The 6,145-nt window shown below is 39.5% G+C and overlaps 1 long non-coding RNA gene across 1 annotated transcript; it reads right to left on the minus strand.

Annotated features, from left to right (window-relative positions):
* Nucleotides 1-1,133: 1,133 nt before the first annotated feature.
* Nucleotides 1,134-6,120, minus strand: LOC103893911. The gene is made up of 2 exons (XR_657283.1): nt 5,626-6,120; nt 1,134-1,216 (listed from the first exon to the last, which is right to left on the minus strand). It is a non-coding gene; the product is annotated as an uncharacterized LOC103893911 (long non-coding RNA).
* Nucleotides 6,121-6,145: the final 25 nt, after the last annotated feature.

Consider the following 6,145-nt stretch of genomic DNA (forward strand, 5'->3'; position numbering starts at 1 on the left):
GGCTGCCCAGGGAAGTGGTGGAGTCCCCATCCCTGGAGGTATTTAAAAGACGTGTAGATGCGGCACTTAGGGACATGGTTTAGTGGGCATGGTGGTGTTGGGTTGACGGTTGGACTCGATGATCTTAGAGGTCTTTTCCAACCTTAATGATTCTATGATTCTATGAATACACACTCAACAGAAAAAGCCTACAGTCTTCTTTGCCTTAAAGAAGGCACGAGTTGTATGGTTCAGTTTCTGACCTTACTTGCTTACTTCTCCTCAACATGCCTTTCATTTCTATGAGTCCTTACAGAGAGGCCTGTGTAGAGTCTCAAGTACCAACACAGGATCCTCAGTTGTAAATCTCAGGATAAAGGAAAGGGTGCCAACGTTCCCTAGAGGAAACTGCCATTCTTTTTAGCACCATCTAACATGGAAGTTAACTGCTACTTGAATAAGTGTGTTCCATCTGAAGTTATCTGCAGTGATTATTTTATGTCCCTAAAAATAAAGCCTCTTCCAAAAAAAAAAAAGCTTTTTGTATGCACTTTGGGAAAGACTGAACTCACAGAACCAGCTCTTCCATCAGACACTATTATTACCTGAGGTGAAAACCTAAAATCACATTTTAACATCTTCCAGATTTTAAAGAAGACTTCATTAGTAACTGATGGATATTGAATAATTAAACAGTCATAAAAAGGAGATTTTTCTCATCGCTGTATGAATGTCAGAGCACATCAATGTGACTGATTCATATTTTAGCATTAACTCAGCATAAATACCAAAGTAAAGATTACAGATACTTTTTGATTTGAAAAGCTTTTCTAAATTGTCTTCTGCAAAATATCTCATTTTAATATCGTATCTCATATAAATATCTCATATTTTTATCTTGTATTTTTAACTCATCCAAGGGAAGATTCTTTAAGGCATTTAATATAATTTGCTCGGATATATCTCTTGGTGAAATATTACTTGATTTTAAGCTTCTGATGAGGCAAGTATTTCACTCTATCACTGTGCAGCTGTGCCTTCTGTTTGAATGTGATTCTTCATTCTTTTTCTCAATCTTACTCTCTCCTCTAATTTTTACTTCTTTTTACTTTCACATGTCTCTTGAAGGCATTAACTGTGTTCAGTAAGAACTTGTTTACACTTAATGTTTATTTTGAAGTTGGATTTTCTTTCTTGGATATAAACCTCTTTCTTCTTAGGAAGATTTCAAATGTTTCTGTTAATAAAAAAAAAAAAAAAGAAAAAACCCAGAAGAAACGAGTTAGGAAAAAGTGATGTGAAATTGTGTAACTTGCATAGTGTCAAATTATGGATTAACTGAACATAATTCTCAGAAATTCAAATACAATCTATACAGTGTTCAACTATTTCTGTAGAAATCGTAACATTTGACCCCCCCAGAACCTATGAAGAAGCATTTCACAGTCATATACTTTGTCCTCACCATTTCCACAAATTCAATTTTTAGCCACTTCATGTTTTCTTGATTAGGAAAAAAAACCCAAATCCTCATTATTTAGAGTCCATTGCATTTAAAATTATAATTGTTTGAATACCAAGAAAACAAACAAACAAACAAACAAAAGGCACTGAAGTCTCTTAGTTCCAGAAAGGTTTGTTATAGAATCATATAAAAGTCATTACAGTTCAACCCATCGGAAGTTTGGGTGGGAAAAAAAAGTAAGTATGAATAAGCACTAACTAGTCGCACATGCATACACTGGGCATGTAGTTTATGTGTCCAGCTGTGCTGGGTTGACCCTTGCCAGCAGCTAAGCACCCACACAGCCGCTCGCTCACTGACTTCCCTCCACCAGCGGGATGGGGGGGTTAATACGAAGAACAAAATTGAGAAAACTCATGGATTGAGATAAAAAACAGGTTAATAGGTGAGGTAAAGAATAAAAAAACAAACATCGCAAAGGGAATCACTTGCCACCGCCCACAAGCAGCCTGATGCCCAGCCAGTCTTTGAGCAATGGTCAGCTTCGAAGACAACTCCCCCACCATCCTTCTTCTTCCTCTACTGTCTTTTATTGCTGAGCACGAGGTTAAATGGTGTGGAATATCCCTTTGGCCGGTTTGGGTCAGCTGTCCTGGCTTTGTTCCCTCCCCATCTCCTGCCCACCGCCAGCCTACTTGTGGGGGCATGGGCAGAGTGGAAAAAAGAGCGAGCCTCGAGGCTGGGGGGGGAGGGGGTAAGAAACAGACCAAAAAAGGTCAACAGCCGAAACACTGGTGTGTTAGCTACACTGTTTTAGCCACAAACCCAAAACACAGCACCATACGGGCTGCAATGAAGAAACTCCATCCCAGCCAGACCAAGCACACCAATACAAGTTTCAGTTGAATGTAAAGTGAATTAAGCTTAAACTTGGCTAGATTAAGTCTTGTGTTGGTGTCGTGGTTTAACCCCAGTTGGCAACCAAGCACCACACAGCCACTCGCTCACCCTCCCCACCATGGTGGGATGGGGGAGAGAATCGGGAGAGCAAAAGTAAGAAAACTCATGGGCCAAGATAGGAACAGTTTAATAATTGAAATAAAATAAAGTAGTAATAGCAGTAATAATAAAAAAATTGTAATGAAAACAAGAGAGAGAAAGAGAGGAACAAAACCCAGGAAAAATAAGTGATGCAACTGCTCACCACCCGCCGACCGATGCCCAGCCAGTGTGCCCCCTCCCAGCTTCTCGCTGGCAGGGCATGGGAAGCTGAAAAGTCCTTGACTAGCGTAAGCACTGCTTAGCAACAACGGAAACATTGGTGTGTTATCAACATTATTCTCATAGTAAATCGAAAACACAGCACTGTACCAGCTACTAGGAAGAAAATTAACTCTGTCCCTGCCGAAACCAGGACAGTTGGTATCAGACAATTGTAATTGACACTTACAAGGTAGGGAGGGAACAAAAAATAATCATATAATTAGCCTCAGTCAAACATTATAGTACCAAAAGATACCAAAACTCTTCTATATTCTGAAATATGGCCCAGACCTTAAAGCTCAGATTGTGCTTCTGAAAAACAAGATTCCACTTTACTTGTAATAATTTAATTTAATTTATGTGGTAAACATGTTACTAATTTTCTGCCTTAAACTTTGAAAATTTGATTTTTTTAATGCTTTGTGGACCAGAAATGAGGTCACTTAAAGCAAAAATGTCATTGAGACCACTAACTGCAGTATTGTTTTTCAGCTCTGGATAAAGAGCTTGAGACACATATCATGAGAAAATGAGAATATGGTATTTTTTTATATCAGGGATATTTAAAACTTTAACAGAAATACTACTGCTAGGATTAGGATAGCTGCACAAGTGGTCATAGTTCACATTTGTAAAATATACAAATGAGTCTTAGTTGCATTAAAGCTGTGTAACTATCCCGGGACCTTTGCTATTTACGTTTAAATATAGAACTTGTTACCAACTGCAGAAGCTGAGTCGCAGGAAGAGATCGTGAAGGTATCTTTTAATTCCTTGAGTCTTAGCTGCTTATGTACACAAATTTCAGTAATTCAAGTACATCTTCACAAACATGCTCTTTCTCCAGTGCTTTTTTGCCCATGTCTAGAGATGCAGGTAATTGTCAGAGAACGTGATAAAGAATAAATCAAACTCTGTGCTCCAGTATTAAGACATATGCTTTCCTATATTTTAAATTATTCCATTTGTACTCTACTGAAAACATATTCAGTATTTAACACAAAAATCTGTTCTCCAGCAGCAATATCATCTCTTTCAAAGGCATGAAGTCAAATGCAGCTAAGATAAAATTTCTTTATTTTTGATTTTGTCTTAAATTTACACATTGCAATGAAACCTCACAAAAAAGTCTTCATCTATAACCCATGCCATAAGCAAGGAAGTTTCTTAACGTTTTCTCTTTGAATGGCAGCTCCCTTGCAGTTTTCAAAAGTTTATGGCCTCTTGTTCAAATATGTAGGTACCAAACCCATCAGCTCAACATATTCTTTTTACACATGCCATTTTATTCCCTTTACAGAAGAGAATTTAACACTATCAATTTCCCTGTTTATTAACAGTGATGAATACAGTTGATGAATCTGCTCCTTCCTGAAAATTCAGACATAAAATTACTTGCCTGAGATGAGAGAAAAAAGCAGGCAGTATCAGATGACTGAAATAAAAGAAGGGACATACGATACCATAAGATATGTAAAACCACTGGAAGATTCTCAGGATCTTCTTTTTCAGATGGTTAAGTACCTCAGCTAGACATTTGTAATACAGATGATATAGCATTGTTGAATAAATTCAGCACACTTGTTGGATGAACTGTAGGTGGACAGTAACAATCAATAGAGTGGGAATACCCAAATCAGGTTAATTTCCCACAAAGCTGCTGCTTCTTTGCCAATACCTTACAGTTCTATAAACATTTTCCTTCCCACTCTAAAAGATGCTGATACTAATTTTCTACTGGTGTGTGAAAACACTTAGAAATAAAGGTAACTGTACAAAGGAAACTGGAACCAGATATATGCAAAGCTCTGGGATGCTCAAGTAAGCAAACGTCTGCTGGGAGGGAAATTTCTGCAGCTTAGATGTAGTGATATGGAAACTTCTTTGTCACTACAGTGGATCAGATTTCAGACACAGACATAGGCACCTAGCACTGTTTAAGAAACCTGCCTGACCTCCAGCCGCTACTTCAGAAAGTTTTCAGTAAGTCCTGTGTCGTATCTGCCAGCCCTTTGCGGATGTTTTTAGTACTGTGGGATATGTAAAATAGTATAAGCCACCAACGAAGCATGATTTCTAGAGGTAAGATCTATTTGAATAGAACTAACACAACTAACACACTATTGTAGTATGATGGATACCCGGGGAAAAAAAAAGAGCAAACTTGCTTCATTTTACATTTACAAGGAAGTAAATATCTTAATAGAATCCACACTGTTTTAAATAGAAGAACTAGGAGAAATTTAGGACATGATATACACATTCCATTACTCTTGAGTTTTGTATGAAGTCAAGTCATTGGAACAGTATCTATTCTAAGTCATGTAGTTTGTCCAGTTGGGTCAAAACATGAGGATGCGAAGTGTTTTGAGCAAAGAAAAATAAATTTGTTTGTCACAACATTTTGGACTTTACAAAGCATATGCGTTATCCACTCTCCTATTCTTGTTGGATCTAAAGAAAATCTAGAGAGAAAGGCAAAGAAAAAAAATAGTGACATGATACTGAATTTTATTTTTGGTACTTGTGCTTTTGTACCACATTATTCACTGAAAAAAACCCCTTCATAATTCACCCTCAGGAAAAGCACAAAAAGGCAGCAGCCTTTCTCCAAGTTTGAGAACCATGGCAAGTCTGGAAAGACATTTAGCATGCATGATCATTGTGAAGAAATTCTCAGGGACTGTGCTAGAAGTTTTAAAAGTCAAGTTTTGTGAGTTTTCCAGGAGACACCAATTTGACTTAGAAAGGCTTTATTTAAAATAAGGTTTCTCCTTCTGCCAAAGCAAGCCATCACTGCTCGCCTGACAACTCCCTAGTAGGAAGCTGTCCCTGAAACAGACAATGAGGTAGCACCAGAATACTCAAAGAAGTGAAATGAAAACAAATGATTTAAGGAGTTTATGTAATTGCTTTACCCCCTCCGACGCTCAATTTTCAGTCCTGTCACAGGAGCCATTAAGGCCAATCGGAACTTCAAAGCACTTACAGGTCGGGAGAGCTTCCCAGAAACCTCCCTCTTAAAAATTTCAACAGCCGCTTAGGTGCTGGGAGAGAGCTGGTGGGTTAGCGATGCCTACCAGGGTGCTGTGCACTGCCAGGACACCCGCCGCTTTTCCTTCTTTAGAAACCCGTGCACCGTTTGGGGGGCGGCAGGGCACGGGCCTCACCAACGGAGAAAAGGTCTGCGGCTCGGGGGAACAAGCACCCACGAGTGCCCAGGAGGACCCGTGCCCCAGAAGCGCCGTGGCTGGCGCTGCCGCCCCGGACAGTGCTAAGGGAAGTTGCCATTGACACTCTTGTGGTAGAGAGCAGCGCAGCCCGCCGCCATGGAGCCGGTCAGCATCGCTTCACCACCCTCCTTCTCCAGACAGCTCGTTTACCCTTCAGCAAGATGGTGGCCTTCCCACTCGCCTCCTTTACCAACATGGCGGCTCG

Source organism: Aptenodytes forsteri, unplaced genomic scaffold (genome assembly GCF_000699145.1).
Source record: "Aptenodytes forsteri isolate BGI_AS27 unplaced genomic scaffold, ASM69914v1 Scaffold366, whole genome shotgun sequence".
Lineage (NCBI taxonomy): Eukaryota > Metazoa > Chordata > Aves > Sphenisciformes > Spheniscidae > Aptenodytes > Aptenodytes forsteri.